This window comes from Bos indicus, chromosome 6 (genome assembly GCF_029378745.1).
Source record: "Bos indicus isolate NIAB-ARS_2022 breed Sahiwal x Tharparkar chromosome 6, NIAB-ARS_B.indTharparkar_mat_pri_1.0, whole genome shotgun sequence".
NCBI classification, from domain to species: Eukaryota; Metazoa; Chordata; class Mammalia; order Artiodactyla; family Bovidae; genus Bos; species Bos indicus.
In genome coordinates this window covers 29,074,996-29,100,398 of record NC_091765.1, presented here as the reverse complement: position 1 = coordinate 29,100,398, position 25,403 = coordinate 29,074,996, and positions in this window count along the sequence as shown.

Here is a 25,403-nt window from a genome sequence, read left to right as displayed (position 1 = left end):
TCCAGAAGAATAACAGGAACCATATATAAAATCACCTAAAACTATCAGAATCAAAACATATTAAATAAATCAGGCAATGAAATACAGTGATCCCAGAGAGCCAAGAAACCAATTAGGCTAGTCTGGCAGTGTCCTACCGCACAACTGAACTCATCTCACACACTAGCTAAGTAATGCTCAAAATTCTCCAAGCTAGACTTCAAAAGTACGTGAACCTAAAGCTTCCAGATGTTCAAGCTGGATTTAGAAAAGGCAGAGGAACCAGAGATAAAATTGCCAGTATCCAGTGGATCATAGAAAAAGTAAGGGGATTCCAGAAAAACATCTGCTTCATTGACTATGCTAAAACCTTGACTGTGTGCATCACAACAAACTGTGGAAAATTCTTCAAGAGATGGGAATACCAGACCACCTTACCTGCCTCCTGAGAAATGTGTAAACAGGTCAAGAAGCAACAGTTAGAACCGGACTTGGGAAAATGGACTGGTTCCAAATTGGGACAGGGGTATGTCAAGGTTGTACATTGTAACCTCCCTTATTTAACTTTTTTGCAGAATATATCATGCAAAATGCCAGAGTGGATGAATTCCAGCTGGAATCAGGATTGCTGGAAGAAATATCAATAACCTCAGATATGCAGATGACACCACCCTTATGGCAGAAAGCAAAGAGGAACTAAAGAGCCCGTTGATGAAAGTGAAAGAGGAGAGTGAAAAAGTTGGCTTAAAACTCAACATTCAAAAAACTAAGGTCATGGCATCTGGTCCCATCACTTCACCGCAAACAGATGGGGAAACAATGGAAACAGTGACAGACTTTATTTTCTTGGGCTCCAAAATCACTGCAGATGGTGAGTTGCAGCCATGAAATTAAAAGATGCTTGCTCCTTGGAAGAAAATCTATGAAAAACCTAGACAGCATATTAAAAAGCAGAGACATTATTTTGCTGACAAAGGTCCGTCTAGTCAAAGCTATGGTTTTTCCAGTAGTTGTGTCGGACTATAAAGAAAGCTGAGCACTGAAGAATAGATGCTTTTGAACTGTCGTGTTGGAGAAGACTCTTGAGAGTTCCTTGGGCAGCAAGGAGATCAAACCAGTCAATCCTAAAGGAAATCAGTCCTGAATATTTATTGAAAGGACTGATGTGGAAGCTTAAGCTCCAATACTTTGGCCACCTGATGTGAAGTTCTGTCTCATATAAAAGATCCTGATGCTGGGAATTATTGAAGGCAGGAGGAGAAAGGGACAACGGAGGATGTGATGGTTTCATGGCATCATCAACTCAATGGACATTGAGTCTGAGTGAGCTCTGGGATTTGGTGATGGACAGGGAAGCTTGGTATGGCTGTAGTCCATGGGGTGGCAAAGAGTCAGACATGACTAAACTAAACTGAACGGTTGTCCCAGATTGATGTCTTAAGAGAGTTTTCAGGCTCTTTAGGCAAAAGAAGCCCTAGCAGAGCATAGAAGACTCCTGACTTGAGGACAGAGCTAAGTGTTTGGGAGACCAAGGCTACTAGAGTTCTTCAGGGAGAGTGGGGACAAAAAGAGAACACTGGAGTCCTGGAGAGGGTTTCTTTCAATTATTCAGCTGAATATTGTATGCATTGTGCATGAAGAAAATACCCTAAGCAATCGAGAAAAACGTGAAAGAATGAGAAGTAACAGTCCCCAGCAGGCACAGAGGGCCAGCTATAGTGCCTTATCCCAACAGCCAGACTAAAAAACTATACAATTCATGAAGATTTAGGTACAGTTCTCAGGATAATTAATTCTATCCTAAATGCTGTTCTTTCACACCTAAAAACCCTAAAAGCAAGACCTAACAGTATCAAACTCTTTACAGTTAAATTAATTGCATCCTGGGGCTAGGGCAAGGGAAATCCAATTTATTTGTAGAAATTCACAGTTATACAGCTAAAAATGTAAAATTTACAATATTCAGCACCTGATCATAAATAACCTGGCATAAAAGGAGCAGGAAATACCATCCATAATAAGGAAGATCAGTTAAAACTGACCCAGAACTGACACAGATATTAGAATTCACTGACAAAACACTTGACAATTATTACAATGGTCTTCTGTATTTTCAGAACGTTAAGTAGTGACAAGGAAGTAACAAAAAGATCTAAATCAAGCTTCTAGAAATGAAAAGTATGTCTTGCATGACAAATACATGTGTTAGGATTAAAAAGTAAGAATAGATATTGCAGGAAATGACCAGTGTACTTAAAGATATACCAATAGAATCTGCTGAAATTCAAATACAGATAGAAAGGAGAATTTTAAAAAAGAACAGTGTCATCAGTGAATTAGGGGTCAATTCTAGTGACCTAAAATGTGTAGATGGAGTTCTTGATTGAAGATAGAGGCAGAGGAGCAGACAAAGCATTTGAAGAAATACTGGATGAACACGTTTCCAATTTGATGGAAACTATAAACCCACAGATTGTTCAAGATTCACATAACTACAGTAATAACACAGTGAGGTACTGGCATAAAGATAGACAAATAGATAAATGCAACAATGGAGAGGGGAAGATTCCAAAATTTATGTGGATATGTTTGGAAGTAATAGTACATGCATTATCTTTATTTGTTTCATGGATGAATAACAGCATTTCATGCATACATAAATTTATCAAAATGTATTGTAATTTACACTTAGTATAGGCGGATTATTTTATGTCAATTAGATCTCAATAACACTGTTAAAAAATAAGATGTTTCCTTAAGTGTAAAACACTTAGGATGATTTCAGAAATAAACTCCCAACTGCTTTATAATTTAGTTATCAAGAAGCTAAAGTTACTTAAAAATACTTTGCTGTCTAAATCACGCCATGCTTCATGCATGAGAAAGGCTCTATTTGGCTTTTTTCAGGCACTGTGCCATCAATGAAGAAGCATTATTCAGCACCAGTGTGATACCACTGCAATGTGCAAAGGTGATTGGAGTTCACAAAAATGATGACATGTGCTTGCTGATATCATTATCAAACAATTTAGTTGGGAACCTTTCATTATTTCATACTGCTTTGTCTTCATACATGTATTCTTTATACAATCCAATACCAAAAGGATACTGTATTTCAACTATTTTAGTCTCCTTGAATGAGATCAGTATCTGGTAACTGAGACTTTTTTTTTTTTTTTTGGATAAAAATTTTTTCTACAAAAGTCCAAATTTTTTATCAAATGGCTAATATATACTTTCAAAGTTGGTGAAGTCTTTAGTTCAAGTCATTCTTATTTTATTCATGTAACCCTTATGATCCCAAATCTTACCTCCTGTTTATGATATGCTGATTTTCCATCATTTATACATTTTGTTTTCTGATTTTAAAGAGCGATTGAAACATACTATGCATATTTACAGTAAACCAAACAAACATGTTTTATGTCTAAATCAGAATTTAATATATTAAAAAAATCAGTTCAACATGAGAAAGGTATTAAATAGAGAGACCTCAATTTTCTCCAAGCTTGCCACTCTGACTCTTCTATAATAAATGATTCCATGATTTATAAATATTTCTGTCTCTTATGCATGCTAAGTTGCTACAGTTGTGTCTGACTCTTTGCGACCCTACAGACTATAGCCTGCCAGGCTCTTGTGTCCATGGAATTCTCCAGACAAGAATACTAGAGTGGGTTGCCATGCCCTCTTCCAGGGGATTTTTCTGACCCAGGGATCAAACCCACGACTCTTACGTCTCCTGAATTGGCAGGTCAGTTCTTTACCACTAGCACCACCTGGGCAGCCCTATCTTCTATGAAGACCTATTAAGAACACTATTTCTTTCTTATATTAAACAAGTATTTAACACAAACATGTCATATGAGTCACCTCATTCACTGAAATGTAGTTCATTTTGAGGTTAAAAGTCTTTATAACTTAAGACCAAGGGTTATCTTTTTCAAGAGATTTTTATCAACCCTGGAAAACACATCATTTAATAATAAAGGGATTGTGAGAGAAAAGATAATTCTTTGAATGTGAATGACAGAGACTCTGATTAGTGAAAAATTACTTAAGATAAAAAGGAAAGTCATAGATAACAATAGCTCTTACTTTTAGAGCACTTTAGTATTTACCCAGCACTTTCACACATATCGGACTGTGAAGAAAACTGAGTGCCGAAGAATTGATGCTTTTGAACTGTGCTGTTGGAGAAGACTCTTGAGAGTCCCTTGGAGTGCAAGGAGATACAACCAGTCCATTCTAAAGATCAGTCCTGGGTATTCTTTGGAAGGAATGATGCTAAAGCTGAAACTCCAGTACTTTGGCCACCTCATGCGAAGAGTTGACTCATTGGAAAAGACTCTGATGCTGGGAGGGATTACGGGCAGGAGGAGAAGGGGACGACAGAGGATGAGATGGCTGGATGGCATCACCGACTCGATGGATGTGAGTCTGAGTGAACTCCGGGTTTTGGTGACGGACAGGGAGGCCTGGCGTGCTGCAATTCATGGGGTCGCAAAGAGTTGGACACGACTGAGTGACTGAACTGAACTTAACTTCACATATATTATCTCATTTAATATTCACAACAGAGTTGTATATTAGATCTTATTTGTGTAAGAGCAACGTGATATGTAGAAAGTGAAGTAAATTTCTTTGTTTTATTATTGGCACAATGTTTTATTCCACAAAGGATTTAGAGTGACAAGTAAAACAATTTGCTGAAACCTCACTAGTAAGTGGCAAAGCTGGGATTTCAAGACATGTTTTCTGACTCCAGTTCATGGTATGATGTTGACAAAGTATGTTGAAGTTTTTGTTTTGAATAATGCATTGCTTCCAAATAACAAATGATGACTCCTGGCAGCTCAGGTTTTAGGTGCATTTAATTATGAGAAAGTTGGTGGTCAAGGGGTACTGGAAAGTGCCTAGAAAGCAAGTACATTTTGATATGGCTGATTTGAACCCATGAGAGAAAAGGAAGCTAGTATAACAGAGAAGAGGATACAATCATGGTGGGATGATCAACTCCATCTCACTCAGCATGGGAAGTATCAAATCTTTGAGTTCAGACGATTTCCAGGAGTATTATTTTCTACACAATAGTGAAATGGACCACTGCACCACGTGTTAGTTTCTTTCCACATCAAAACGTGGTTAGTAATCCCACCGATTCCCACCATAATAATCGTCAAATCTATGCAATCATTTCAAATACTTGCCATTGCCTCTCCAGAAGAGCAGACTGTGATCAAATCACAAAAGCTACAGAGTTACTTCTCCCTGGAATGAACAGGCTATCAGATAAGTAAAAAGGGTCTACTGGGAAAGATGTAGACCCTTGACTCCAGACACTGTGTGCCTTTTCCCAACTAACTTATCTCAATTCTCCCCAAGAATTAACCAACATTCTGAATGTAAGTGGGTCATTTACTGGCTTACTTATATGTTTTACTCCTTTATTTTCTAAATAAGTACCACTTCTCTGTGAAAACTATTTAAAAGACAGATTTTCTAGAGAGAAATATGAAATATAATGTACTGACTGTTTTGTGAAATCATACATTATAAAATTCACTGTATATAAAAGAAAATTTTAAAGCTAGAAAAGAACTAGGATTACCTTGACAAAGAAGGAACAGTGCCAATTTATTCTTTTAATTTTTAATGTTAAAAACGAAACTATTCAAAAGAAACTGTTAGTATCTCCCTTTGGGGATACCACTTTAGAATTCACAACTTTACTAAAGCACAGATAATTGAACTGAGACTTGCAGCAGATATCATCAAATGTGCTATTCTGCCCAAAGTTCTGATAAAGTTTAAATCTTGACCTCTGCTGATGAAAGTTAGTTACTCTGGACAACCTAATTTAATGATAAGTGCATATAAATCCAGAAAATACTCTTCAATTGGCCACTTAAGAAAAAAATATTGCAGAATAATTATTGCCTATACAAAATATAACTGTTTAATTAAAATACTCCTGGCTTTGGAAATTGCTAATACTCCTTAAGCAAATCCATAGGGTGTTTTTTAAAATGAAATGATAATGGTGTATCCCATTTTCTTCAGTTGTTAGCCTAGGAATACCAGTCATAAAAATGTTTCTGTAGAGTCTGCACAATTTATATCTATATGCCAAGTAACAATACTAATTGGACTTTTATCAAAATTAATTTATTTCTCCCCTAATGATAGTAACAGTAATTATACTGGGGAAAAACAAGGTGAAGATGCCCTCTGGATAGACTAAATAAAACCCACATGCAGAGACTCATCCTTGAACTAACTGAAATTTAAGTACTAAGAATGCTTTTTTTCCAGCCAGGGATATGCAGAGCCATCACGTACCAAAAAAGAAAAAGAAAAAACACATAAAAAAGTATTTGTTCTTTTTGTATTTGACAGTGTAATGATACAAAGGATATGCTAATTAGTTGTCCTATATTTCTTCTTATGTATTGCAATTACACATAACTATACAACTTCTGCAGGAGTTCCTGAGGAAGATGAAGCCAAGGGCTAATCAATTTTACAATAACATTGTTAAATTGCTTACCATCCAATACTTTTACCCAGGGTTCTGTGAAATATAGGTCAGAAGTGGTATAAAAGAAGAATGCTACAATGTAACGTGAAGTAGTAATTCTGTTTTGTTTTTTGATTCGAACACAATTTTAAATTCTAAGGGAGAGAGAATGATATTGAACTACCAGTTTCAGGTAGTTGATTACAAATTTGAAAGCTTAAAAAAAGAACATATCTATGGTTAAAACTGAAATGGTTTCTTTTTCCTTTCTGATTGGTTTCAGCCCATCAGAAAATCAGTCAATCATTTTGGACATGTTGATGTAAATTACCTCTAAGGGGCTTGAGATAACAAAGGAGCAAAATCTCCAGAAAAGGAGCAAAGTATGAAGGCAGATGCTTGAAAGAAGCACAGAAGAAAGGGCTTTTGAGTAATGGCAGGAGCATTTGGTAGGTAATAAACCACCTGGAAGATCGTACCTCTGCTAAATCTTCTGGCCCGGTCATTTGTTCAGGAAGAGCTCTGCACAGTGATTAGAAATCAGGATTCCCATAATTGTTATGGGGTTGGAGGTTAGGGGCAGCATAGTTCTTGCTTATTAAGGCTATATACCCTTCCTTAACACACGACTCTTGATTGGCTCCCAGGACACTGCAATTCCCTAGCTTTGCTTCCACTCACTGGACAGTCCTACCCAGCTACTACTGATTCTTCTTCTTCTTTTAGTCTTCTCACTGCTACAGTGTCCCAAGCCACAATCTTGGCCCTTCCTGTTTCTCCATCTACATTCAGTTCATCTTCCATGAGCTCATTTAATTCCATATCTTTAAATAGTGTGTGTGGAGTGTGTGTGTGTGTGTGTGTGTGTGTGTGTGTGTGTGTGTGTGTGTGTATGTATATACAGCTTCCCAGTTGCTTCAGTGAAAAAGAATCTGCCTGCAAATACAGGAGCCACAGGAGACTCAGTTTTGATCCCTAGTCTGGGGAGATCCACTGGGGGAGGAAATAGCAACCCACTCCAGTATTCTTGCCTGGAAAATCCCATGGTCAGAGGAGTCTGGTGGGCTACAGTCCATGGGGTCACAAAGAGTAGGGCTTGACTTAGTGACTAAACAACAATATATATATTTATAAAACTCTCAATTTGTCTTTTTTTTTTTTTGCCTATAAACTCTCTCCTCATATATCCACCAATTTTCCTGCTTCTGTTGCATCTACTCTGATTCAAAGTATATCATTGTGCTTGTGAGTATGTAGTAGTTTTCTAACAGGTATTTTTGAGTTGACTCTTACAAGCTACCCTCATGTCTCCACTCTTTAAACTCAGCCTGAAAAACCAGAGTGATTTTTCCAAATACATAAATCAGATGATGTCTCTTCCCCATTCAAAACTCTGCAGTGACCCCATTCATTGAGTAGAAGCTAAATTCCTCATCATGGCTGATGTGGTCTGAGTCACCTTACCTTTCTGATCATAGCTCTAAATTCCTCTCCTCTCTCCTTCCATTACAGCACATCAGCTTCTGAACAGTTCTAGGAATATTCTAGACAAGCTCCTGCCTTCAGGCATCTTCATCCTCAGCCTGGAAATTCCTTCTGTCAGATATCTTTATGAATTTAGGCTAAATCTTTCATCTCCTTCAAGTTTTCCCCACAGTTAGTCTTCTCAACAACAAAATTTACTTTTATCCCTTGTTCAACATTATGACCACCCCATCAACCCATTTTTCCTGACCTCTGATTATGTTTTATCTTTTCCATGGCACTTCTCAGCTCCTTATACACAATAGCTCTACCCTCTAATGATATTTATGGTTTAACACCTGCTACTCACCACTAGAATAAAAAAGAAGTATCCTTTTTTGGTGATGTCCTGGGACTAGGCCTGCCAATACAGGAGACATAAGAGACACAAGTTCAATCCCTGGGTTGGGAAGATCCCCTGGAGGAGAGCATGGAAATCGACACAAGTGTTCTTGCCTGGAAAATCCCATGGACACTGGAGCCTGGCAGGTTACAGTCCATGGAGTGTCAAAGAGTAGGACATGACTGAGCAACTGAGCACAGTAGCAGTAATAGTTACCCGTGGTAGTGATACATAATATAATGCCATCTAAACCTATAGCTCCTGAAGGGGTCTCTACACAGAACTCCAGATTCACATACTCAGTGGCAATTAAAAGTGATTTTAATTGTCTTCATGAACTGTTGTTCTCAGTCAGTAAGTTGTGTCCAACTCTTTGTGACCTCAAGGACTACAGCATGCCATGCTCCTCTATCTTCCACTATCTGCCAGAGTTTGCTCAAGTTTATGTCTATTGAGTCAGTGATGGTACCTAATCATCTCATCCTCTGCTGCCCCCTTTTCCTCTTGCCCTCAATCTTTCTCAGCATCAGAGTCTTTTCCAGTGAGTCAGCTCTTCACATCTTGTAGCCAAAGTATTGGAGCTTCAGCTTCAGCAGCAGTCCTTCCAAGGAATGTTCAGGGTTGATTTCCCTTAGGATTTACTGATTTGATCTCCTTGCAGTCAAGGGTTTCTTAAGAGTTGTCTCCAGCACCACAATTCCAGAGCATCAATTTTTTGGTGCTCAGCATTCTTTACGGATCAGCTCTCACATCCATACATGACTACTAGAAAAACCATAGCTTTGACTATATGAATCTTTGTCTACAAAGTGATGTCTCTGCCTTTTAATATGCTCTCTGGGTCTGTCATGTGTGTGCATGCTAGGTTGTTTCAGTCGTGTCTGACTCTTTGTGATCCAATGGACTGCAGCCCGCCAGGCTCCTGTGTCCAGGATTCTCCAGGCAAGAACACTGGAGTGGGTTACCATGCCCTCCTCCAGGGGATCTTTCTGACCCAGGGATCAAACCCAAATCTCTTATGTCGTTTGCATTGGCAGATGAGTTCTTTACTGCTAGCGCCACCTGAGAGTACTCTCTTTTTTAGTCTTGGTGAGAGACACTGTTAAAGAAAGGGATGAATAAACTTGGACGAATAAACTTGAGAAGCACAACATACTACATGCACTTCTTTTGAAGATTCATTTCTGCAAAGATCTGCTTTGTCCTGTGTTAATGAAATCCTATTAATTTTGTTTAATTAAACAAGTTTTGAAACATTTGACTGTGGAAAGTTCATTCATAAAACATCTACTAGCATTGTATATTTATGCTTATGAGAGGCACATTTATAGTTGAAATATTGGTACCCTTAACACTGACTTTCTTATATTGAATTCATACTATCTTGTATTATTACCTTGCTAACTGACAACCTGTTGATTCTTTCAGCATTGTTAACTATATAGAAGTGCTTAAGACATCATGTTAATTTCTTTAGTGTGCTTCTACTATAAAAATGAGTTTAAATCAAAAGATATTTATGAATAAAAATAAACATTGTTATAAACAAAAATTATTGCAATTATTAAAAAAAAACTTTTTCCAAATAAAACTGAGGCATTGAGGCAAAGCATTGCTGCAGCTGAGTCACTTCAGTCGTTTCCAACTCTGTGTGACCCCATAGACGGCAGCCCACCAGGATGCCCTGTCCCTGGGATTCTCCAGACAAGAACGCTGGAGTGGGTTGCCATTTCCTTCTCCAATGCATGAAAGTGAAAAGTGAAAGTGAAGTCGCTCAGTCATGTCCGACCCTCAGAGACCCCATGGACTACAGCCTTCCAGGCTCCTCCATCCATGGGATTTTCCAGGCAAGAGTACTGAAGTGGGGTGCCATTGCCTTCTCCATATGTCCAAATGGATAATACTTTTTAGCTTGAATTTGTTAATGTAGCTTAGTCTGACTGAATATTAGAAAAAACAAAAATGTAACATTAACAAACCCGGGAGATATATGATTAAAAAGTATATTGAAAATCTGAGATTTAAAGAAAGGGATTTTTTTTTGAATGTTTCAGGGAAGATGACAGCTTTTCACTCTATTTAAAGTAACAATGAAAGCCCCCATAATTAAGCCTCACTTGCCTTCTCTTACCTTGCTCCAATCCCAGCAGGCTCCTCGTTGCCCCTTGCACAGGCTGGGCCTGCTCCCACCTTCTGGTCTTGGTATACACGTTGTGTCCTGTGCCCACAATGCTCTTTTTTCTCCAGTGTACTCACAGATCTCCCTCATCTACTCACATCCCCACCCAGATGGCCCCTTCTCACTGTGGCCTTCTCAGACCGCCATCTTAAAACAACCCCTGCACTTTCATTCGTCTGCTGCTATTTTTCAAACCACTCTCATAAAATCTCTCATATTATATATCTTAGCTGTTTTTGTTTCCTAACACTCTCCACTAAAATATTAGCTGCTGCTGCTAGCAAAGGGCAAATGTACACTGCTTTATCTTTCTAGACTAGAATAGAACCTGGCATACAGAAGACACTGAATACTTGGTGAATAAATGAATGAAATATTAAAGAAGAACATACATTTTAAAATATTATTCAGATGATTAACTTTTTAATGGTTTTAGCTGCTATCTCAACTTAGGAGGGGTTTTAGTGGCATTTCCCCCATCTGTTCAATAGGGAGTTTGTCCTAAAACCTCTCTCTCTGTGAGTAGTGCCACCAAGTGCCAATGCCAAAGTCAGGAAGGCACACTGAATCTCTTTCCCTCTGCTCTGATGTTTCTCATCATGTGTGGGGAACTCAGTATATCATTGTAAATATTTCCCATACTGACCCTTTTCTGCTGCTGCTCCCAGCAGTGGTCATATTTTATTTAGAATTTTATAATAATTTATTTAATGTCTCCTGTATCCCATTCAATCTATTCCACTTCCATCCCTTTAACATGTGTAACAAATATATTAGACTTATATATCAAATCATGGCCATTCCTTCATTAAAATTCTTCCATGGTCTTATATTGTCTATAAAAAGAAGGGGAAAGAGTAAACCATTTTCATACCATGCGAAGTCATTCCTCTGTATTTCTGTTCTCTAGTCATAGTGATTTTTGTATGGTTCCCAGACCTTTTCCACTCTGTGTGTTTGCATATACTGTTCCCTCTGCTTAGAAGACCCTTTCCCTTGCATTTAGCCTCATGCTACTTCCTGACTCACACCCAGTAATTATTCTATGACGACTGCTTAGAACTCCCCGATGATGCACTTTCTCCTCTTACAGAACTTTGAAGCACTGTTTGTACCATTGTAATTTCTGTTTTAAATTCCTCCATTAGGCTGCGAGGTTCTCGAAGACAAGGGACCTATTATACACTTATTTTTAAATTACTTTTAATTTTATTATCTCTTTCAAAGTTTGGTTCATAATATGGTCATAAGAATTAAATATATGAAAGAACATTTTAGTACAAATGAGACTAAATTGACTCATGTCATATTTGTAAACCCTCTGGTTTATTTTTTAAATGCTATATAGACTTTAGTTCCTCTAGTGTACCTTAGATAATATTCATAGATCTATGAAAAGTTTTGCTTTCCCCAAAGCTAAACTTTTGAAAATAAAAAAAAAGCTTTGAAATACATTTTACAATTAAAAAAACTGCCTTTTTTCCTCAAATCATAAAAGAACACAGGAGAAAGAGACTGATAGATTAAATAATTGGTTCAGAATTATATAGCTTAATTTTCTTTGTATACTTTAGTTTATTAATAATATAAAAATGTTTTTGGTATAAGTTTCATTTAACTGCATTACGTATATAAGGTTTTTACAAGCATGTATCACAAGCTTTCCCCTCAAATATAGCTTCAGTTAGTCATAGGGCCTTGGAGTCTGTCTTAATGCCACAGCTACGGTTTCAGGGAAATGCAGTGCTTTGTTTTCTGTGCTCTGTTACGAGACCACAGGGAACTAGAGTTGTACAAAGAAGATCAATTAAGAGACAGATGATTCCTTCTGATATTGTGGGAACATGGTCTCTACATGATTTTTAATTCTGTTTTTTAATCAGTCTTCAGAGAACATTTCATTTAGATTTATGCATTGTGGCAACCATGAAAATGTGCCACTCAGACCTCCTGGTGTGAAGAGTATAATGGACTGTTGGCCCCAGCTGCTGCCCCTCTGGATCCAACATTGTGTTTGTTGCCAAGCCCTGCTTCCCATGGCCTGCTCCCAAGCAGTGACTAAACATACTGCAGGAAAGCTGGCTTATTGAGCAAGAGGCAGGGCTCCTCTAAAGGATGACTTGGGCTTGAGGGCTATGTATGGGCCTGACCAAATCTTTCCTGAAACTATTCCGGAGTCTGAGACATTGGATTCAACCCTCCTTCCTTCCTTCTCTCATTTCACAGGCATCAGACCTGCCCTATGGAATGAAGTCTCCCTCTGCCTTCTTCTGTTCAGTTCCCAACAACTATTTTGTACATTTAATACCCTGTTGGCAGTCATTTCTTAGCAGATCCAGACAATGCATATCTCGATTAGATTTGACTTTTTTTACTGACACAGAAAGACAGTTATGTAATAGTGGAGAGAAAATATGATAGGAGAATATCTGTAAAATACTTTGTCAGGATAATTCAATACTTTCAGAGTATTAAGTTACACATTCATCCACTTTTCTTGAATGACTACAATATGCAGGAAATCTTTAAGAGATTTGGAATCAAATTAAAAAAAATCCTGCACTTTATTGTCCTTTCCTTTCTACTTTCATTTTATGTTATGATTCATCAATAATGAACTATCAATGAACATGTTACTATAGCCTAAGACCATACCTAAGTCCAAGTTGTTCCCCTGCTTGGACTACCTCTTTCTGCTCCTTGCTGCTCACCTAAATATGTTATCTTTCCTAGCCTGCGCCTACTTAACTAATACTTTCCTAAGCAGCCTCTAGTTCTCAGCTCAGATTCTATCAGCTCTCTGAAGCCTTTGGCAATGCTTTAGAGTGATTCAAATGCTCCTAGGACTGCTAAATATCTAGTTTTTAAAACAGCAGTTTGGGACTTCCCTGGTGGTCCCGTGGCAACAAATCTGCCTGTGAATGCAGGGGACACATGTTCAAGCCCTGGTCCAGGAAGATTTCACATGCCGTGGGGAAACTAAGCCAATGCGCCATAACCTCTGAGCCCACCAACACAGTTCCTGAAGACCACACACTCCAGAGCCTGGGTTCCACAAAGAAAGGAGCCACTGAAGTGAGAAGCCTGCACTGAGTAGCCTCACTCACCATAAATAGAGAAAGCCCACACACAGCAGGGAAATAAATAAAGCACCAGCACAGCCAAAAATAAATAAAAAATTTAAAATATATAGAAGCATTTTAGTAAAAAAAAAAAAAAAAAAAAAACTAAAAGCTGGAGAAAACATGTAGGAATATGGTCTTTGCCATTAAGATTTCATACCATGCCTCTTATTTTTTGTTGTTCCACGATTCTTGATAAAAGTTATTTAAACACATACTTGAATCTGCAGACACTGTGTCTCTCTCCTGTACTCCCAATGCACCTTGTGTCTACTATCAACATAAACATTTTCTGAGCGGAGAGTGGGGTTTGAGCATGCAATCGTCTGGCTGTGAGAATCTAAGTTCTCTCATCACTGAAATTGATGTCTTTCATCTCTGAATCCCTGATGTCTAAACTGCCACTAAATACATATCTGTTTAATGAATGAAGAAGGTCCAAGTTCATTGGGGAGATACACACATGCAGATAGTTATCATTCATTTAGACAAACTCTTTCAGGGAATATAAATTACTTGTTCAAATAAAGGTACAATATGTCAGAAAAGACATCTCAAGGTCTTGGAAGCAGAGTATCTCTACCAGAGATCAGTGGAGTTCAATGTAAGTGTGTTTTTCTCCCCCAACATCTCATTACTTTAATTATCTTTGATTTATTTTAATAGTCCTTGATTTATTTCAATATAACACCATAATGAATTGGGTGAATTAAATTAGGAGTATTTGTGAAAAGAAAGGGCATTTTTGTTGAAAATTTGTACATTCATTTTCTAATCATGTTGGAAGAGGGTTCTATAACTTTTGCTTTGCAAATGGAAAAGGTATCCTACACTAACATGACTATCTGCTTATATTTTAGGTTGGAACTCACAAAATTTAGATAAAGTTATACAACTAAAAAATTTCCTAAGCCAAAAACTAATCCTTCCCATAAAATTTAAACTGTGAAGGATTCAAAATATGTTTATTATATCTATGATATGTTGCTTTTCCAAGTTTCAGGGTATGTTTTATAAAATTTCTGCAAAGAAGTGAAACATCAGTATTATACTTTTACTTTTGAATAGTTTTTTTATTTATTTGATACCAGCTTATTTGCTAGTCATGAAAACTAAATATAATTATTTTATATATTATATATATCTATGAGAAGCCTGAGTTATAGATGCTGCTGCTGCTGCTGCTAAGTCGCTTCAGTCATGTCCGACTCTGTGCGACCCCATAGACGGCAGCCCACCAAGCTCCCCTGTCCTTGGGATTCTCCAGGCAAGAACACTGGAGTGGGTTGCCATTTCCTTCTCCAATGCTTGAAAGTGAAAAGTGAAAGTGAAGTCGCTCAGTCGTGTCGGAGTCTAGCAACCCCATGGACTGCAGCCCACCAGGCTCCTCCGTCCATGGGATTTTTCCAGGCAAAAGTACTGGAGTGGGGTGCCATTGCCTTCTCCAGAGTTATAGATAAATACTGTTAAATATAAAACCAGTAAAAATCTCTTACTGTGTCTGTGGCATAGTCATTTTTATAATAATAAACTTTTACTGGAAAGAACTGATGAATCACTAATCGTTTCTTGGCCTATGTTAAAAAAAGAACGGCTGCTTATTACTGTAGCATGTGTTGGGTGAAATTATACATCTGGAAAAGCCCCCAAATACCAAGAAAAGCTGCAGCGTGTGTCGTTCTCTCTATACTCAGTCCTTACTTTGTCCTTTAAAATAAACAAAACAGCCGTGATAATCTGGAAGCCACATCTAGGAAAGACCCTTAAGGTTAAAACGGAAGGTGCGAGCCACCAAAGTGGCTGCTGGGTGGCTGTGGCTGAGGCTTCTGGAAAAGTGCAGTCAGAACTTTCCCATCCACTGCTCTGGGACACCAATTCAGAGCCCAGCTGACATGCCTAATGGTATTTAGGCCTGTGACAAATCTGATTTATTTGGATGTTCTTCTTCAGCTTCCATAAAGGAACTGCTGATGTGGTGACATATTAGTCATCCCGCCTCTAGAGCAGTTTCTTCTGCTGGTAGCAGAAACTCTGTTCAGCAGGGCTATAAATTTCTTTCAGAACCAATGTCATGTTTCTGTTCTGTGTGAAGACACTCTTAAGTCCTCTGTCAAGCAAATCCCCAGACATCCATTTTCTCAAAGTTGAGATGTCTGGCTAGACAACAATTTAGTTAATTAAAGAGAACCGCTTCACCAAATGCTGATGGAGTAAGAGAGGAGGGGCTTGGGCTGTGTGAGGAAACACTAGGGCTTGCAATTTTATAATTTAAGTAAAATTAGAACTGAAATGTATCATTAAGTATTATTGCCCCTAATAACATCTAAAGCAGTGTTCTGTTCTTTTCTCCCTCAAAACCTAATTATTGTGTAACCAAAACTGCCTTCTCTGTAGTAACTTTTCTTAAGAAACTATTTGTGGAGGTGCCTTCTTTCATGATCACAGTCCATAAATCCCTTTCAGACCACCCGGAGATAAACAGTTAATCACTAGAATCTTTCTCTTTTTTTTCCCCTGAGTCTCATCATTCTTTTTCCTTCTACCTTCAACTGAACTGGAACTCCCATCACATTTCACTGTGCATGCTGGTGGCAGCTCAGTAAATATCCGTTCCTTGCCTATTTTTTCTCACCCGTCTAGGCTAACGTAAATTTTATTCTGAATGTACATTCTCATTTGGCAGTATTTTAGACTAAAATATTAAAGGAAAACAGTGTTAACACCAAAATAAACACTTTGCTTATTCTTTTCAACTAGTAGACTCTGATATAGCTAATTATGGTTATTGTTAAGTAACATGCTATAGAATAGTGTGTGATGTTTGCTGTGATTTATGTTTGAAACCTGCTGTGATTTCCCTTTTCCATATCTTCAATTACTGTTTATTTTTAACTGTGTTTTTACATGGACAGATATTTAAAATTGAGCAAGTTGTCTTGTGAAAAGTTTACATTATTCCCTTCTTACGCATGTTGTAACAATAATGCTTTATTTACATTGAAAAAAACATTCAAGAAAATTATGCTCTGCCACCTTTCATATTTAATTGAATCACAGAAGTTTCCTTTTGGCTAATAACCATATTATTTAATTAATATTGTTAGATAAAGATATTTTTAAATATCTTAGTTTCATCAGAAGTTTAAAAGAAAAAAATGGTATTATTCTCTTTTAGGGTATTTCATCCTAATATTAGTAATTTGTTTCTTATGCATGAATAAGCTAGCAAAGCACATATTATAGTACTTGACATATAATAAATAGTAAAAATATTATATTATTTAAAAGCATTTTATAATGTAGATCCATCATGTCTTTATTAACAATTGTCAATACCTGTTATTCTAATTAACAGTGCATATCTTCCAGTCCTACATATGTATAACCATAACCCACCCAAACAGGAATGGATAGGTTTCTCTTTGACAGCATGCTATATTGTACACTTTGACTAGTTGAGCTGCTCTGATTCAGGGTTAATAATTATAATAATACATTTAGTAAAGCTGATAAGTATACTTCCTCTTAATCTATTTTATACCTTACTAAAAAAGAAGTACAAGCTGGAATCGAGATTGCCGGGAGAAATATCAGTAACCTCAGATATGCAGATGACACCACCCTTATGGCAGAAAGTGAAGAGGAACGAAAAAGCCTCTTGACGAAAGTGAAAGAGGAGAGTGAAAAAGTTGGCTTAAAGCTCAACATTCAGAAAATGAAGATCATGGCATCTGGTCCCATCAGTTCATGGGAAATAGATGGGGAAACAGTGGAAACAGTGTCAGACTATTTTTCTGGGCTCCAAAATCACTGCAGATGGTGACTGTAGCCATGAAATTAAAAGATGTGTACTCCTTGGAAAGAAAGTTATGACCAACCTAGATAGCATATTCAAAAGCAGAGATATTACTTTGCCAACAAATGTTCGTCTAGTCAAGGCTATGGTTTTTCCAGTGGTCATGTATGGATGTGAGAATTGGACTGTGAAGAAAGCTGAGCACTGAAGAACTTATGCTTTTGAACTGTGGTGTTGGAGAAGACTCTTGAGAGTCCCTCCATCTTAAAGGAGATCAGTCCTGGGTGTTCATTGGAAGGACTGATGCTAAAGCTGAAACTCCAATAATTTGGCCACCTCATGCGAAGAGCTGACTCATTGGAAAAGACCCTGATGCTGGGAGGGATTAGGGGAAGGAGGAGAAGGGGACAACAGAAGATGAGATGGCTGGATGGCATCACTGACTTAATGGACATGAGTTTGAGTGAACTCCGGGAGTTGGTGATGGACAGGGGGGCCTGGCGTGCTGCGATTCATGGGGTCGCAAAGCGTCGGACATGACTGATAGACTGAACTGAACTGAACTGAAATTATGTTACAAACTTTATGATAAAAACAAAAGGGGTTATTTGAAAATGACCAAACCCATGATGTGATATTAATAATGTACAGTTTAAAACTCTGTGCAAGATAATTTCTTTGTTTTAAGATTTATTTATTTATTCTTGTTTTTTTTTTTTGGCCATGTTGGGTCTTCACTGCTGTGTGGGCTTTTCTCGACTTGTGGCGAGTGTGTGCCACTCTGTAGTTGTAGTGTGAGGGCCTCTCACTGAGGGTGCTTTTCTTCTTGTGGGGCACGGGCTCTAGGTGTGCGGCTTCAGCAGTTGGTGGCCTGCAGGCTTTAGGGCTCGGGCTCAGTAGTTGCGCTGCACAGGTTTAGTTGCTCTGTGGCATCTCCTTCGACCGGGGAACCCCTTGCATTGCAAGGCAGATTTTTAACCCCTGGACCACCAGGGAATCCCAAGGATTCCTGCTGCTGAGCAGTTTTACCAAGGTTTGGTATTGTTCTGAGTCTTCTGTATTGTGAGTGGATTCCTTACTGTCTGAGCCAGCAGGGAAGCCATTATATATACACATATATGTATATACACATATATGTATATGTACACACATATATATATGCTATATTTATATAAACATTCTAATAGGTATGTAATGATATCTCATTGTGGCTTTAGTGTGCATTTCCTAATGAATCATAATGTTGAGTGTCATTTTATATGCTTGTTTGTCATTCTTATAGCTTCTTTTATTGATATCTGGTGTTGGTTTTCTGTTATTTTTTAAACATTTGAAAATTTTTTTTGTTGACGAATAATTGCTTTACAGAATTTTGTTGTTTTCTGTCAAACCTCAACATGAATCAGCTATAAGTATACATATATCCCCTCCCTTCTGAACCTCCCATTTCCCTCCCCACCCCACCCCTCTAAGTTGATACAGAGCCCCTGTTTGAGTTTCCTGAGCCATACAGCAAATTCCCCTTGATTATCTACTTTACATATGGTAATGTAAGTTTCCATGTTACTCTTTCCATACGTCTCACCCTCTTCTCCCCTTTCCCCATGTCCGTAAATCTATTCTCTATGTCTGTTTCTCCACTGCTACCCTGTAAATAAATTCTTCAGTACCATTTTTCTAGATTCTGTATATAAGTGTTGGAATATGATACTTATCTTTCTCTTTCTAACTTACATCACTTTGTATAATAGGTTCTAGGCTCATCCACCTCATTAGAAATGACTCAAAGAGCTTTTATGCTCATTTTTAAACTGGATTGTCTGTTTTCTTATTGTGTATCTTAAAGTATTCTTTATGTATTCTGAACATGTGATTTGCAAAAATTTTCTCTCTGTGGGCTGTAGTTTCATTCTCTTAAGAGTTTCATTTCTATGGCAAAATATTTAAATTTGATAGTCCAATTTATTATATATATATTTTTTTGATGTATGTAAAAATTCATCATCAGACCTAAAGTCATATAGATTTTCTCCAGTATTTTATTTTAGATGTTTTACATTCTCATGTATTTACATTTATGTTGATCCATTTTGAGTGAAATTTGTTTGAGCTGTGAGGTGTGAGTCTGCTTATTTTATATTATGTTTTGATATGGATGTCCCTTGATGAAAGTGAAAGAGGAGAGTGAAAAAGTTGGCTTAAAGTTCAACATTCAGAAAATGAAGATCATGGCATCTTGTCCCATCACTTCATGGTAAATAGATGGGGAAACAGTGAAAACAGTGGCTGAATTTATTTTTCTGGGCTCCAAAATCACTGCAGATGGTGACTGCAGCCATGAAGTTAAAAGATGCTTACTCCTTGGAAGGAAAGTTATGACCAACCTAGACAGCGTATTGAAAAGCAGAGATGTTACTTTATCAACAAAGGTCCATCTAGTCAAGGCCATGGTTTTTCCAATAGTCATGTATGGATGTGAGAGTTGGACTATAAAGAAAGCTGAGCACTAGGGCTTCCCTTGTGGCTCAGCTGGTAAAGAATCTCCCTGAAATGTGGGAGAACTAGGTTCAATCAGGGTTGGAAAGATCCCCTGGAGAAGTAAAAAAATAGAAATACACAGAAAAGATACAGTAAAGAACAAGATGATAAAGAAAGTTGAGTGCCGAAGAATAGATGCTTTTGAACTGTGGTGTAGGAGAAGACTCTTGAGAGTCCCTTGGACTGCAAGGAGATCCAACCAGTCCACTCTAAAGGAGATCAGGCCTGGGTGTTCACTGGAAGGAATGATGTTGAAGCTGAAACTCCAATACTTTGGCCACCTGATGCGAAGAGCTGACTCATTGGAAAAGACCCTAATGCTGGGAAAGATTGAGGGTGGGAGGAGAAGTGGACGACAGAGGATGAGATGGCTGGATGGCATCACCGACTCGAAGGACATGGGTTTGGGTGGACTCCGAGAGTTGGTGATGGATGTGGAGGCCTGGCATGCTATGGTTCAAGGGGTCACAAAGAGTTGGACACGACTGAGCAACTGAACTGAACTGATGAATGTCCAAATGTCCCAAGCACTGGCTTAAAAGGCTATATTTTGTTCACTGAGTTAATTTTGAATCTTTGACAAAAATAAATTGATTAAAATTGAAGGAGTCAATTTCTGGACACTATCATGTTATTTTGAATGATCTGTCTATCCCATAATAAGTCTTGAAGTCATGTAAAGAGGGTTTTTTAACTTTTTCCATCTGTTTTGGGTGTTGTTACTTTGATGACCCATATAAATTTTAGATTAAAAATGTCTATGTCTTCAAAATGCTTGCTTGGATTCTGAATGAGACTGCATTGAATTTACACACCAAATCAGGAGAGAACTGTTATTTTAACAATATCATGGCTTCCAGTTCAAGAATGCTATATATCTTTCTGTTATTTAGATTTGTTATTTGATTTCTTTTATCAGTGTTTTATACTTTTCAGCCTGCCTATCATGTTCATTGCTAATGCAAATGAAAAATGGTACAGAAATTTGGGAAAGAGTTTAGTGGTTTCTTATAAATTTAAACATGCATCTATCATAAAAATCCAGCGATTTTGTTCCTATTTATTCAATAAATTAAAAAGCATGTTCATACCAAAATCTGTATAGGTATGTTTAGAGAATCTTTGTTCATAATTGCCAAAATCTGGAAGTGACCAAGAGGTTTGCAACCTATGAATGGATATACACAATGTACATTCATACAATGGAATACTACTTAGTAATAAAAAGAATAAAGAAGTGGTTAACATAGCAGGAAAGAATAGCTAAGAGAATGATGTGCTGCTCAGTCCTTCAGTGGTGTTTGACTCTTTGTGACCCCATGGACTGCAGCCTGCTAGGCTCCTCTAGCCATGGAATTTTCCAGGCATGAATAAGGGAGCAGATTGCCATTTCCCACTTAAGGGAAGTGAATGGTACTAGATCTCAGTGACTACATATTGAATGCAGTTCCATTTATTTTGTACTCTGAAAAGATATAACTATAGAGATGGAAAACAGTTCATTAGTTGTCAAGAGTTGGCTACATATAGTCAGCACAAGTAAATTTCTAGGATGATGGAACAGTGTTGTCCCTGTCATGGATTACAGTTTTGTGACAAAGGGACTTGCATAACTCAAAGCTATGAGCCATGCCATGCAGGGCCACTCAACAGATGGGTCAGAGTGAAGAGTTCTGTCATAATATAGTCCATTGGAGGAGGAAATGGCAACCCACTCCAGAATTCTTGCCAGTAGAACCCTATGAGCAGTATGAAAAGGAAAAAAGATATGACACCAGAAGATGGCCCCCGGGTCAGAAGGTGTCCAATCTGCATATGTCCCATATGTCCAATATAGGAAGTTCAGTCCAGTTCAGTCGCTCAGTCAACATTACTAGGAACAAAGCCAGGGGAGGTGTTGGAATCCAGCTAAGCTATTTAAATATCATAAAAATGGTGCTGTTAAAGTGCTGCACTCAATATGCCAGCAAATTTGGAGAACTCAGCAGAGGCCAAACACTTGCAATGCCAAAGAATGGTCAAGATACCATACAATTGTACTCATTTCACAGGCTAGCAAGGTATGCTCAAAATTCTTCAGACTAAGCTTCAGCAGTACATAAACAGGGAACTTCCAGATGTACAAGCTGGGTTTTGAGAGGTAGAGGAACCAGAGATCAAATTGCCAGCATCCACTGGGTTATGGAGAAAGCAAGGGAGTTCCAGGAAAACACTTATTTATGCTTCAATGACTATGAAAAGCCTTTGACTTTGAGGATCACAACAAACTGTGGGAAATTCTTAAAGAGATGGGAATATCAGCCCATTTTACCTGTCTCCTGAGAAACCTGTATGCAAGTCAAGAAGCAACAGTATAGGACTGAACATAGAAAAAATGACTGGTTCAAAATTGAGAAAGGAGGATGTCAAGGCTGTATATTGTCATCCTGCTTATTTAACTTTTATGTAGAGTACATCATGTGAAATGCTGGGCTTGATGAATCCCAAGCTAGAATCAAGATTGCTGAAAGAAATATCAACAACCTTAGATATTCAGATAATACCACTCTAATGGCATAAAATGAAGAGAAACTAAAGAACCTTTTAAAAATAATTAAATTTATTTATTTTTAATTGAAGGATAATTGCTCTACAAAATTGTGTTGGTTTCTGCCAAACATCAACATGAATCAGCCATTGATAAGGGTGAATGAGGAGAGTGAAAAAACGGCCTTGAACATTGAAAGAAACTAAGATCATGGCATCTGGTGCCATCCCTTCATGGCAAATAGAAGGGAGAAAGTGGAAACAGTGACAGACTTTATTTTCATGGACTCCAAAATCACTGCAGATGCTGATGACAGTCATGAAATTAACAGATGTTTGCTCCTTGGAAGGAAAGCTATGACAAACCTAGATAGAGTATTAAAAAGCAGAGACATCACTTTGCCAACAAAGGTGTAAATAGTCAACACTATAGTTTTTCCAGTAGGTATATACAAATGTGAAAGATCAGATCAGATCAATCGCTCAGTAGTGTCTGACTCTTTGTGACCCCATGAATCGCAGCATGCCAGGCCTCCCTGTCCATCACCAACTCCCAGAGTTCACTCAGACTAACGTCCATCGAGTCAGTGATGCCATCCAGCCATCTCATCCTCTGTCATCCCTTCTCCTCCTGCCCCCAATCCCTCCCAGCATCAGAGTCTTTTCCAATGCATCAACTCTTCGCATGAGGTGGCCAAAGTACTGGAGTTTCGGCTTTAGCATCATTCCTTCCAAAGAAATCCCAGGGCTGATCTCCTTCAGAATGGACTGGTTGGATCTCCTTGCAGTCCAAGGGACTCTCAAGAGTCTTCTCCAACACCACAGTTCAAAAGCATCAATTCTTCGGCCCTCAGCCTTCTTCACAGTCCAACTCTCACATCCATACATGACCACAGGAAAAACCATAGCCTTGACTAGGCGAACCTTTGTTGGCAAGGTAATGTCTCTGCTTTTGAATATGCTATCAAGTTGGTTATAACTTTCCTTCCAAGGAGTAAGCGTCTTTTAATTTCATGGCTGCAGTCACCATCTGCAGTGATTTTGGAGCCCAGAAAAATAAAGTCTGACACTGTTTCCACTGTTTCCCCATCTATTTCCCATGAGGTGGTGGGACCGGATGCCATGATCTTTGTTTTCTGAATGTTGAGCTTTAAGCCAACTTTTTCACTCTCCACTTTCACTTTCATCAAGAGGCTTTTGAGTTCCTCTTCACTTTGTGCCATAAGGGTGGTGTCATCTGCATATCTGAGGTTATTTATATTTCTCCCAGCAATCTTGATTCCAGCTTGTGTTTCTTCCAGTCCAGCGTTTCTCATGAGGTACTCTGCATATAAGTTAAATAAACAGGGTGACAATATACAGCCTTGACGAACTCCTTTTCCTATTTGGAACCAGTCTGTTGTTCCGTGTCCAGTTCTAACTGTTGCTTCCTGACCTGTATAAAAATTTCTCAAGAGGCAGATCAGGTGGTCTGGTATTCCCATCTCTTTCAGAATTTTCCACAGTTTATTGTGATCCACAGAGTCAAAGGCTTTGGCATAGTCAATAAAGCAGAAATAGATGCTTTTCTGGAACTCTCTTGCTTTTTCCATGATCCAGCAGATGTTGGCAATTTGATCTCTGGTTCCTCTGCCTTTTCTAAAACCAGCTTGAACATCTGGAAGTTCACGGTTCACATATTGCTGAAGCCTGGCTTGGAGAATTTTCAGCATTACTTTACTAGCATGTGAGATGAGCAATTCTGTGGTAGTTTGAGATTCTTTGGCATTGCCTTTCTTTGGGATTGGAATTAAAACTGACCTTTTCCAGTCCTGTGGCCACTGCTGAGTTTTCCAAATTTGCTGGCATATTGAGTGCAGCACTTCCACAGCATCATCTTTCAGGATTTGGAATAGCTCAACTGGAATTCCATCACCTCCACTAGCTTTGTTTGTAGTGATGCTTTCTAAGGCCCACTTGACTTCACATTCCAGGATGTCTGGCTCTAGGTCAGTGATCACACCATTGTGATTATCTGGGTCATAAAGATCTTTTTTGTACAGTTCTGTGTATTCTTGCCATCTCTTCTTAATATCTTCTGCTTCTGTTAGGTCCATAACATTTCTGTCCTTTATCGAGCTCATCTTTGCATGAAATGTTCCTTTGATATCTCTAATTTTCTTGAAGAGAACCCTAGTCTTTCCTGTTCTGTTGTTTTCCTCTATTTCTTTGCATTGATTGCTGAGGAAGGCTTTCTTATCTCTTCTTGCTATTCTTTGGAACTCTGCATTCAGATGCTTATATCTTTCCTTTTCTCCTTTGCTTTTTGCTTCTCTTCTTTTCACAGCTATTTGTAAGGCCTCCCCAGACAGCCATTTTGCTTTTTTGCATTTCTTTTCCACGGGGATGGTCTTGATCCCTGTCTCCTGTACAATGTCACGAACCTCATTCCATAGTTCATCAGGCACTCTATCTATCAGATCTACGCCCTTAAATCGATTTCTCACTTCCACTGTAGAATCATAAGGGATTTGATTTAGTCATACCTGAATGGTCTAGTGGTTTTCCCTACTTTCTTCAATTTAAGTCTGAATTTGGCAATAAGAAGTTCATGGTCTGAGCCACAGTCAGATCCTGGTCTTGTTTGCTTACTGTACAGAGCTTCTCCATCTTTGGCTGCAAAGAATATAATCAATCTGATTTCGGTGTTGACCATTTGGTGATATCCATGTATAGAGTCTTCTCTTGTGTTGTTGGAAGAGGGTGTTTGTTATGACCAGTGCATTTTCTTGGCAAAACTCTGTTAGTTTTTGCCCTGCTTCATTCCGTATTCCAAGGCCAAATTTGCCTGTTACTCCAGGTATTTCTTGACTTCTTACTTTTGCATTCCAGTCCCC